Below are 11,042 nucleotides of genomic sequence, written 5' to 3'. Positions count from 1 at the left end.
ACATTTCCTACAGTTCTTGGTGGAAGATGGAGACATTCAGATGCCTTTTAATGCAGGGAACCATGTACTCAGGTATAATGGGGGAACTTTTACCAGCTTTTCTTCTCTGGACCTAACTCTGAACTGATAACTTCCTCATTTGTGTTTTCATTTTCTATCTCAGCACTGACAATACTCTGTTGCATGTATGACTTTAAACTTCTGTCAACTAGATTAGAAGTTTATTGAGGATAGGAATTACACCTCTTTTCACTTCTGTATACCCAGTGCCTAGCATAGTGCCTCATACAGGGAAACTCCCCATTTAACATCTGTGAGTGAGAATTTAGAAAGCTGTTCCAGTTACAGGAAAGGATGCACCCGAACCCCACCCACCCTCATTCTTCTTGGTAAATGATTATTTCTGCATTATGACATACAATTAAATATGAGTATAAACAGAGGGAACAAGGGATGCTATACTCTAAAATCATTATTATATGGCTTCAGAGTACATTTTCTGTAGCACTATTTTCCTTTTATAGTAAGCTCGATTAACATTGATTAGTGTATCTCTCCAGAATGCATTTCAATTAATAGAAGGGGAGGCAACTCTCAAGTGTGTTGGATGAGGGACTAACTGCATTGTTGTTACCATTTCAATTGAACAGTTACCACATTGTCAAAAGTCTCTGTGTGATGTATGCCTTGATAGGATACATGTTTATTATTTTCAGTATTTATTGACTGCCTACTATGTGCCAAATATTCTCTTGGCAGGGTGTTTCCTGAATGAGCTCATAATTTATTTCAGGGATTTGGCTATGGATGTAATTTAATATGATTTGGACAGAAACATGACTTCATTAATCAAATTGATGTATTTGTAAATTAAAATATATGAATCAGGATTTATGCTTCTATAGTATATTTCTTGTTATAAATATTAGAAGGCTAGTGCTCACTTTGGCAGCACATGGACTGAAATTGGAATGATGTGTTGCAGATTAGCATGGCTGTTGCATAAGAATGGTATGCAAATTTGTGAAGTCTTCCATATTTCATACACTGTATTAGAAGCCTACATTAGACTAACGGAAATCTATATTAAACTACAATAAATTAATGAATATTTTAATAAAGATCATTTTAAAAATTCACTTTCAAGCTATTTAGCTTATAGGATTTGTGCTAAGTCTACCCATAATTTGAGAACATATTTAATGTGTGGGCTGTGTTTTCTTTGGAAGTGAGCTGCCGTGTAAAATGATTATTTAGTAGTTGAAGCAGTGTGGAGCTTTCTTCACTTTGAAGCATGTGTATATGTTGGGGCACATTTCTGCTGAGGGAGTTCAGGGTGTATTTTCTTTGCTCTTTGTGTGTTGGTACTGCAGAATCTTTTTTATGAAGAGAATCTGGTTGCAATTTCAGTTGTAAAATAGACAAAGAAGAACTTTCAGCAAAAGACAAAATTCTCTTCTATTGAATTGACCAGAAGGAGGCTCCCTTCCCCCTCACTGTGTAAAGTTATCCTAAAAGCTTCTAAACTTACTCCTTCCCAGGAAGTTCTAATAGTCCCCAAGCCTCCTCTATCAGTGGTGGGATGGGTGCAGCAGTCTGAAATTTTCCCTGGGAGAACAGAATTTAAATTTGCATCACAGATAGGAAGGTTTCAGTGAATATAATGTGTTCTTTCCAGTCACCAGTTCATTCACGTAGTTCTCTCCTAGTTAAATAACAATTAACAACAATGTTGGGATAAAAATTCTCCTCATTAATGTTGGATGTCTCAACATTTCTTAGGTTAATTCTTGTGGCTTTGTTTTCTGAATATTCAATTGTTCTTGAATATCTAATACAACATTTAAAAATTATATTTTAAAGTGAGTTTATAAGGTGCATAAATACTTTTTAAAAAGTATGTATGTTTGTGTGTAGAGCAAGAGCAGAATAGATTTTGGATGCTTCTGACAGTCCAATATGGAGTCCCTGTCAGCCATGACAGTCATGTCAAGTGCTGTGTCAAGACTGATGTAATGGAGTGTAATAGGAATATCCTTATGAGGGGCCCAGAAGGCCCAAAGTCACAAGTTCATACACTTGGATAAGGATTCTGTCTGCACACCAGTATGAGTGGGACCTCCCCCACTTGTGGGCTATAAGAACCCAGAGCTCCCAATGCTCAAGGTTGGCTGTGCCACTGGTCACTCTTGGAGCCCTGCTGGACTTCCACTCCACTGGACACATGTCACCACTATAGCCACCTGACTTGAGATTGATGCCCACCTCTCCACTTGTGGACACTGCCAGTGACCAGGACTTTGTGCCAAAAGCTCAAGCCACCCACTTCTGTTGTTCTCCCCCTCTCTGTGTAACTTGTGTGTGACTCTATTGGCTAGTTGGGGAGGTCTCTTCTAATAAACCTGGCATTGTGGAAAGGCACAAATGTGTGTGAGTGACTCCTTTCAGGGATGCTCCCTTGCTCATGACAAGTTGTAGTCTCCCCACCTATCCATCTTAGTCTCTATGTATGTGTTTATAAGTGAGAGAGATGTTCAGAACATAGGATGATCACCATTCACTCCAAATGCTTTCATTACCTTGAATTTGGCAGTGAAGAGGCCACTAGTAGATTGAGAACAGAAACAAAAAGTCTCAAATATTTGGAGAGTTAAGAGGGTTGTGAAGATACAACCACCACTGTAGGTATAGTCTCCCATGTTATGTGGTGAGATTATTTTGAATTGATTTTCACGTTGTTCTCCTTCACTGCCCAGGAAGGCAGTTCATGTGGTTATTGCAAAAACAGCACTGTTGCTCTTTTGAAAAGCCTGGCCCTTTATGAGGGAGCAGAGCCCATTATGAAATACCCAGCTGTGACTAATTTTGGAGGAGTAACATCTCAAATAAATTGTCTTCTGGAGATGCTATTGGAGCCAGTGAGCAGCAGAATGATGATGAGTTTATCTGAGCTAATTAATTGTGCCTTTGAGGGTTTATTCCTACACAGGGCACAGTAGATTGGCGCTGTACCTCTACCCTCTCCTTGGCATGAAGGTCCCAGTTATGGAGAACTGTGGTAGGCAGAATCATGGCCCTCTAAAGATGCCCTAGTCCCTGGAACCTGTGAATGTTGCGTTACATTGCGAGAGGAGCTTTGCAGAGGTAATTAAGGTGACAGATATCAAGGTAGGGAGATTGCCATGGGTGGATCCAATTTAATTGCATGATCCTTAAAAGCAGAGAATTTTGTCCAACTGAAGGAAGGAAGATGGAGCAGAAGGAAAAGCCAGAGAATTCCAGTGTGTGGAGGATTTGACGTGCCGTTGGTGGTTCTGATATCTAAGGGGGCACATGTGAGGATGGTTGAGAAGCCCTCATAGCTAAGGACCTGCAGGGAAAAAGCGGCTTCAGTCTTACAGCATCAAGGAACTGAATTCAGCCAACAACATGCATGAGCTTAGAATCGGATTCTTCCCCAGAGCCTCAGGTGAGGAGTGTGCCCCTGCTAACACCGTGATTTTAGCTTGCTAAAACCCATGTCACACTTACGTATGCCCTACAGAAACTCTGAGACATATATGTTTGTTTTAAGTCACTAAGTCTGTGGTAATTACAGCTGCAACAGAAAGCTAAATCACAGGAAATATTTTGAAGGAAATAGCAATTGTGTCAGATTGTTATTTTGGTGGTGCACTGTTACAATGAACCATGCCTCCGTAAATACAGCCCAATGACTCTGGGTGTTATCCATGCAATGTTAATAAATGGGATAAAAACAACAGCTTGACAAATATATTAGTTTTATGGTGCTTTGTTAACAGATTTCACAAAGTTACTGGCTTAACACAAAACAAACTTATAGTTCTGTAGGTCAAAAGTCTCACTGAGCTAAAAATCAAGGTGTCAACAGGACCACATTCTTTCTGGAAGCTCTAGGGCAGAATCTGTTTCCTAGCCTTGTCCAGCTTCTAGAGGCTGCCTGCATCCCCTGGTTCATGGCCCCTTCCCCCTTTCTCAAAGCCATTCATATAACATCTTCAAATCTCTCCTATACTTGCTTCCCTCCTATAAGGACTCTTGTGATTATTATATTGGCTCCTCCTGGATAATCCAGGCTAACTTTCCCATCTCACCATAACTTAATAACACCTATGCAATCTCTTCTGCCATGCACAATAACACATTTACAGATTTGGGGGATATCTTTTGGGGAGAGCCATTATTCTACCTATTACAATAAGTGTTTGCAAGCTGAGTTTACACTCTTGGAATACTCACTCCTAGAATGTTGCTTCTTGGCACCCAGTCAGTTGCTATGCCAATAGGAAGTCTAAGCAACCATGTAGAGAGGCCTCCATATAGAAGAACTCAGGCCTCTGGCCAACACTCTCAACTATGCCCCCATGCAGCAGCCAACACCAATTCCCTACCATGTGGGCAAGGTCACTGTAAACCTTGCAGCTAACCCAGGGCCCCAGCAGTGACCTTAGAGCAGAACTGCTTGTCAACCCACAGAATCATGAAAGTTAACAAATGATGGTCATTTTAAGCTTTTAAAGTTTGGGGGCGGTATGTTATGCAGCAATGGAAGATTGAAATAACACTGTAGTCCTCTTTATAATTACCTACCACAAATGAAAGGATTCTAACTAGAGGAAGATGAGTTCTATCAAATATTCAGGATGAAATAGATGACATAGGTCAAATACATAAAGTCTTTAGCTCAGGGCCTGGCACACAGTAGGTGCTATAAAAGTATTACTTATCTTTTCCCAAGTAGTCTTTTTTGCTGCAGGTATTGCTGCCTGTCTTCTTATCAAAAGGGAGAAGACTTCTCTCTGTTAGAGAAATGTATTCTGTATGGCACATAACAAGATATAAAGTACTGACTGATAATTTTGCTTGGTGGTCCATAGTTTAAAGTTATAAAGCTCATGTCTATATTTGTTACAAATACATGTTCTAGCAAGAATAACATGCCCTTTTAGTTACAAAATCATTTATTACAAAATCTTAAACATGTAATTCTGTAACATAACAATATAACACTGAAACACACCATGTGACATTTTAGGTGAAATATTCAAATTAAAACTCTAAATTATTACACCCATATTATTATGCTACCAACCACACTCAAGCAGGTGTTACTTCTGCGGGATCCTGTATATCCTTTTTCAGAAAATACATTCTAACTAAGTTTCAGAGTATGAAATGGAGTCTTGTAGTTCATATAGTTTAATTGCCTTGTCACACAAGACTCTGAATTTGTCTTAGTTTGTTCAATTGCTGTAAATGATTTCTGAAAGTAATATCATTATACCTTGTATTGGTAAATGCATTCGTAGAATTCATGGAGCAAGCTGAATTCATTAGGAGCTGAGCTGATTACCATTTGAAAACAGTTAATGGTGTAGCTGATTAGAATACGTTGCCAAAATTCATGATTTAATTTCACATCACCTAGAATAATCTGAGGCCATGCGTGTTAATGGCAGTTTCAAGGAGGACAGGATCGAGATGTTTTTCTGAGTGAAGCAATATGGCTGTGCTGACTCAGTGAAAAATTCACGTTTCAGAATATATGAAGTAAGTAATACAATGTAACCTTCTGTGATTAAATTCACCACCTGAGTATTAAAAATGTGAGAAAAGTTTATAAGCAAGATTTAAGCTCATTAAAAGTAATGTACTGTGAGATCCAGGTGGAAATCCAGCTCAGTGGAGGCTTTCAAGTTTTCATAGCAAACTTCTTGAATGGATTATGTTCACTACGTGTTCAACCCACTTTTTCCCTTCCCACCTTGAAATCTCCTCATAGAAGCTAGGGAGATTCTTTAAAAACTCCCATACCTGTGTGAGATTCCCCTGTTTAAACTTCTTTATCGGTTCTTACTTCCTCTACGTAAAGTCCACATTTCTCAGCTCAGCATGCTGGGCTCTGTGTGATCTGCCACTGCTGACTCTTCAGTCTTATCTCTTAATAGTTTTCATCACTTTCTGCAGACATGGAGAAGCACTTGTAATTCTTTCAGCCACATGACCTGGCTATTTCCTGCTCATCTGTGAAACCTTGTTTAAATGTCATTTTATCTGGAAAGCCTAAGAACAACTCCATGTGTACCTATGGTACTTCAGTTTTACTCCTTCGGTAGCTCTGACTGAACTATATCACAGTTGTTTGTTTAATTGTCAGCTTCCCTCAGCAGAGCATAAGGGCCCTGCAGGGAGTACTGTGTCAAGTTCATAATGGAATCTTATGCCAAGTTCAGTGCCCGGCACATAGAGGAACTCCATACAAATTTGCTGAATGAACGAGGGAAGTATTTGTTCAAAGTGAGCCGAATATGAAAGAACTGTTGTCAGTGCCTGGAATTTAGTAGGCATGCAGGGTACATGTTCATTCATTCGTCCCTCATTGGATCAACACCACAGGGTTCATCGTGAGTTGTATGCCATTTCCCACTGGTTTACCATGTGTTATTTACAAAGGAGTAAGCTGTTTAACTCTGTGCTAACATCTATGAAGCAATTTTCTTGGCATAAAATAGGCTGGATTCTCTAAAAATTGAAACTAGTTTCTCATTTCTAGGCTTTTCTGTATGTCTTACAATTTTTAACGTGCTCTAGTTCAGGTCTAACTGGCTCCTTTATCTAATTTAAGTCTCAGAGCAGATGGTTTCTCCTCAGAGAGCTTTTCTTGACCACTTAATTCAAAATCTTCCCCTTCTCCAGTTTTCAGTTGGGCATCTCCAGGAATAATCACATCAAGTAGCTTTTGTGCCTTTCATTATCCTTATCACTCCATAAAATTATCTTGCTTCATGTATTTCTTCTACTTATTGACTCTAAACACCTATTTGAATGAAAGCCTATGGGAACTTCGATGCCCCAGTACTTTGAATGCTGCCTGGTGTGTGGTGGGTGAATGTGTGTATGAAGTAACCTTGTGAGAGAGCTACCTCTAGCCTTACTCTGTGGGCCAGTGTTCCTCAGGATCATCTCAGCTGCCATTGAACCAACAAGGGCTCTCACTAGACAAATGCTCAAATGCACATATGAGGTGATATACTTCATAAAATTTGCACACCCTATGATGACTTTCCATCAGGTCAGCAGAACAGACATCTATCTGATTTTATCGTCATAATTGTAGGAGACTTCTACTGGGGAAGAACAACAAACTGGCCAAAGAGTCTTGTGTAATTGATTAATTTTGAAAAGTATTGTGACAATACAATAGATTTAAAAAAAAGAACATGAGCAATATTTAAGTATAATAAATTTTCCCCAAATTAATTTTTGGGTGAACAGTCATCTTTTATTTTCTTGAGGGGGACTGTACCCTTCACCCTGAAAGGAGGGCAATGTTGAAGGGAAAGTGTCCTGATTTGTTCTGCACCCCTTATTAGTTTTATTCTATGTGACAGAAAATGACATAATTGACAGGAGAGATGGGGTCAGAAGTCCTTCATTGGCTCATGACAATCAGTGGGTGAAGTCACCACACACACCCTCTCTCTGGCGTTCCAAGGAGGCATTACCATACCTGAGACTCCATGCAGTGTTCGGTTAAGGGACTGCTGCAGATTGAGCCTTTCTCAAAAGAGGCCCCAAAGTCTAGATTTGGGAAAAGAATAAGACATGTATTAGGGAGCTTAACTACTGATGTAACATAGCCAATACCAGAGAATGCTAAGTACATTTGGTGGTTTATTTTGATACCCATCTAGTCTCCTTTATCTAGTCTCCTTTATCTGTTTTTCAAACTCCTTGGAACCTAGAGGGGAAAGGATGAGAGAGTAGTCTTTCCAGAACCCACAGCACCAATAATTCCACTTCCTTCCATAAATGAGAATATTTCACTGTTTTTAAGATGAAGAAAAAATTTAGAGAGTATGAGAATTACATGTCACTACCATCAAAGAATAACACTGGAATAATAATTTTTTCAAGTGATTGTGTAGAATTTAGAAATGGCTTGTATCCAGAGTCTGAAGTTATGACATGTAAATGACACCAGTATCTCTGTGGTGTTCCGACCATGTGAGATCTGGGGTAAAAGGCTGTGTTGGATTAGAATCAGCAAAGGATTAAGCTATTATGTAGTATGTTGTTTCTCTTTACTTTTACTAAGTCCATACACTTCTGCAATGCAAGGGTGGAAAGTGCTTGTGATAATTGCTGTTTCTATATTTGTTTTAGAACTGGACACTTCATAAACATTAAATACTGTTCATACATGCTGTTTTGATATGTTGAAAAGCTTAATAATCATCACTATTATCACCTTGATATTCTTTATAGAGAGGTGGGAAATAAAATAGGATTATCACCTTATTTTCACTTTAATTTGGTCCCATTCTAAACTCCTAGGACTCTTATAATCTCATTCGATTTAAAAAACAGGCCAATATATTTTAATATCTAAGAAACCCATTGTAAGTTGACATTAAACTCTTCTTGTTCATAAAGATGTTCAAGAAAAAGTACCACTTAACCAACGAAGTGGAACTCGACCAGTAGGAAATGACAAAGGAAAAGAACTACCTTGTCTTAGCAAAAAGCTACTGATCTTTTAAATTTTAAGAACAGAATATATCAAAAGTTGTCTAAAATTTGGAAAGTGAAAGATTTTAACACCATTGTCTTGTTTATTTTAGTTCAGCTGGTGACATTTCTTACACACCTTTTACCATCTTCTTACTATGACATGCAAAAGGTCTGATAAATAAGGATGAAGATCTTTGTTTTTCACTTTCCTAGGCTTATGAAATCAGAGGTTAAATCTGACTGTTTGTGATCTAATCACTTTTCTTTGGTTTAACACCAAGACTAATGTATCCCTTTCTTAGGCTCTTCTAGCCTATCTGAACTTACAGTTTTAGTCATTCATGTAAGTCCTTTCATGCCAGTTTTATATCTGAAAATGGGTCCCAAATCCCTCCCAGAAAGGCCCATGTGATAGTGGTTCTCCAGGAGGTTACAGCTCCAAAGCTTTTTCTCCTAGGTGGGGAAAATACTAAGGCAGGCAGTGTTCTCTTGCCCACTTTCACAGCTGGCTAGTTTGATCAATGCATATTTTATATTTGTTATGAATAGACATAGCACATGAGAATAGTATTGATAAAGTTCTATTATGGAAAATGTCATGCAGATAGTATATTTGAAACTTCTGTCAGGTCCTAGTATGTGGTGAGGGTTCAGTAAATGTTGACTGAATGAGTAGTTGTATGAAAAGTTCAAAGTATTAAGTAGTGAACAAAGGGAATTCTCTGAATGAGTTTAAAAATTTCATCATATTTTATTTTTGAAATAAGATCAAAAGCTGTTAAGTGTTTGACTTATGTCATATTTTTTTTAAATCCAGTCTAAAAATAAACCCGTATGGACTTGTTCTCTCTATTCTTACAATTAGATAACCATAGATAGTTGGTTGTTTTTCTTTTTTGCAGAGGTTGATTTTATTTTATTTTTTTTTCTTTTCATGTAGAAACCTAGCTTTAGGATTTCTTTTTTAAAAATATATTTTATTGATTATGCTGTTACAGTTGTCCCATTTTTCCCCTTTTATTTCCCTCTGCCCTGCACCCACCCTCCCACTTGTCTTCCTTCCCCCTTAGTTCATGTCCATGGGTCATACGTGTAAGTTCTTTGGCTTCTACATTTTCTATACTACTCTTAACCTCCCCCTGTCTATTTTCTATCTACCATTTATGCTTCTTATCCCCTGTACTTCCCCCCATTCTGCCCACTCCCCCTCCCCACTGATAACCCTCCATGTGATCTCCATTTCTGTGATTCTGTTCTTCTAGTTGTTTGCTTAGTTTGTTTTTGTTTTTCTTAGGTTCAGTTGTTAATAGTTGTGAATTTGTTATCATTTTACCGTTCATGTTTTGTATATTCTTTTTCTTAGATAAGCTCCTTTAACATTTCATATAATAAAGGCTTGGTGATGATGAATTCCTTTAACTTAACCTTATCTGGGAAGAAATTTATCTGCCCTTCCATTCAAAATGAGAGCTTTGCTGGATAGAGTAATCTTGGATGTAGGTCCTTGTCTTTCATGACTTGGAATACTTCTTTCCAGCCCCTTCTTCCCTATAAGGTTTCTTTTGAGAAATCAACTGATAGTCTTATGGGAACTCCTTTGTAGGTAACTGCCTCCATTTCTTTTGCTGCCTTTAAGATTCTCTCCTTATCTTTAATCTTGGCTAATGTAACTATGATGTGCCTTGGTGTGTGCTTCCTTGGGTCCAACTTCTTTGGGACTCCCTGAGCTTTCTGGACTTCCTGAAAGTCTATTTCCTTTGCCAGATTAGGGAAATTCTCTTTTATTATTTTTTTCAGATAAGTTTTCAGTTTTTTGCTCTTCCTCTTCTCCGTCTGGCACCTCTATGATTCAGATATTGGATTGATTAAAACTGTCCCCAAGGTTCCTAAGCCTCTCCTCATTTTTTTTTTTAAATTCTTATTTCTTCATTCTGTTCTGGTTGATTGTTTATTTCTTTCTTCTGGTCCAAACCGTTGGTTTGAGTCCTGGTTTCCTTCCTGTCACTGTTGGTTCCCTGTGCATTTTCCTTTCATTCACTTTTCATAGTCTTCACTCTTTCCTCTATTTTGCATCCATACTCAGCCAATTCTGTGAGCATCCTGATTACCAGTGTTTTGAACTGTTCATCTGATAGGTTGGCTATCTCTTCATCATTTAGTTGTATTTTTTGGGGGGCTTTCAGCTGTTCTTTCATTTGGGTCTTTTTTTTTTTTTTTTTGGTCTCAGCATGCCTATGACACAGTAAGGGGTAGAGCCTTAGGTATTTGCCAGGGTGGGGCAAACCATGTCCCTGAGTTATGATGCTGTATGTGGGGGAAGGGTCTAATAAGGAACAATGCCACTTGCTCTGGTCTCAGCAGGCTTTCAGTCATTTCTCCCACTACCCACAAGGAAATTAGGCCCTTCTGGTGCTGATTCCTAGACGGGTGGCTTTGTGTACATTCTAGGACCCTGTGAGTCTCTCCAACAAACTCTCCTGTTAGGCTGGGAGTTTCTTCCGCCACTG

The 11,042-nt window shown here is 38.6% G+C and overlaps 1 non-coding gene across 1 annotated transcript; it reads left to right on the top strand.

The window, feature by feature from the left end:
• Positions 1-936: 936 nt before the first annotated feature.
• LOC114514239 lies at positions 937-1,043 on the top strand. Its single transcript, XR_003685967.1, has one exon. It is a non-coding gene; the product is annotated as a U6 spliceosomal RNA (small nuclear RNA).
• Positions 1,044-11,042: the final 9,999 nt, after the last annotated feature.

Source organism: Phyllostomus discolor, chromosome 2, assembly GCF_004126475.2.
Source record: "Phyllostomus discolor isolate MPI-MPIP mPhyDis1 chromosome 2, mPhyDis1.pri.v3, whole genome shotgun sequence".
NCBI classification, from domain to species: Eukaryota; Metazoa; Chordata; class Mammalia; order Chiroptera; family Phyllostomidae; genus Phyllostomus; species Phyllostomus discolor.
This window is presented reverse-complemented; position numbering and strand designations above follow the sequence as displayed.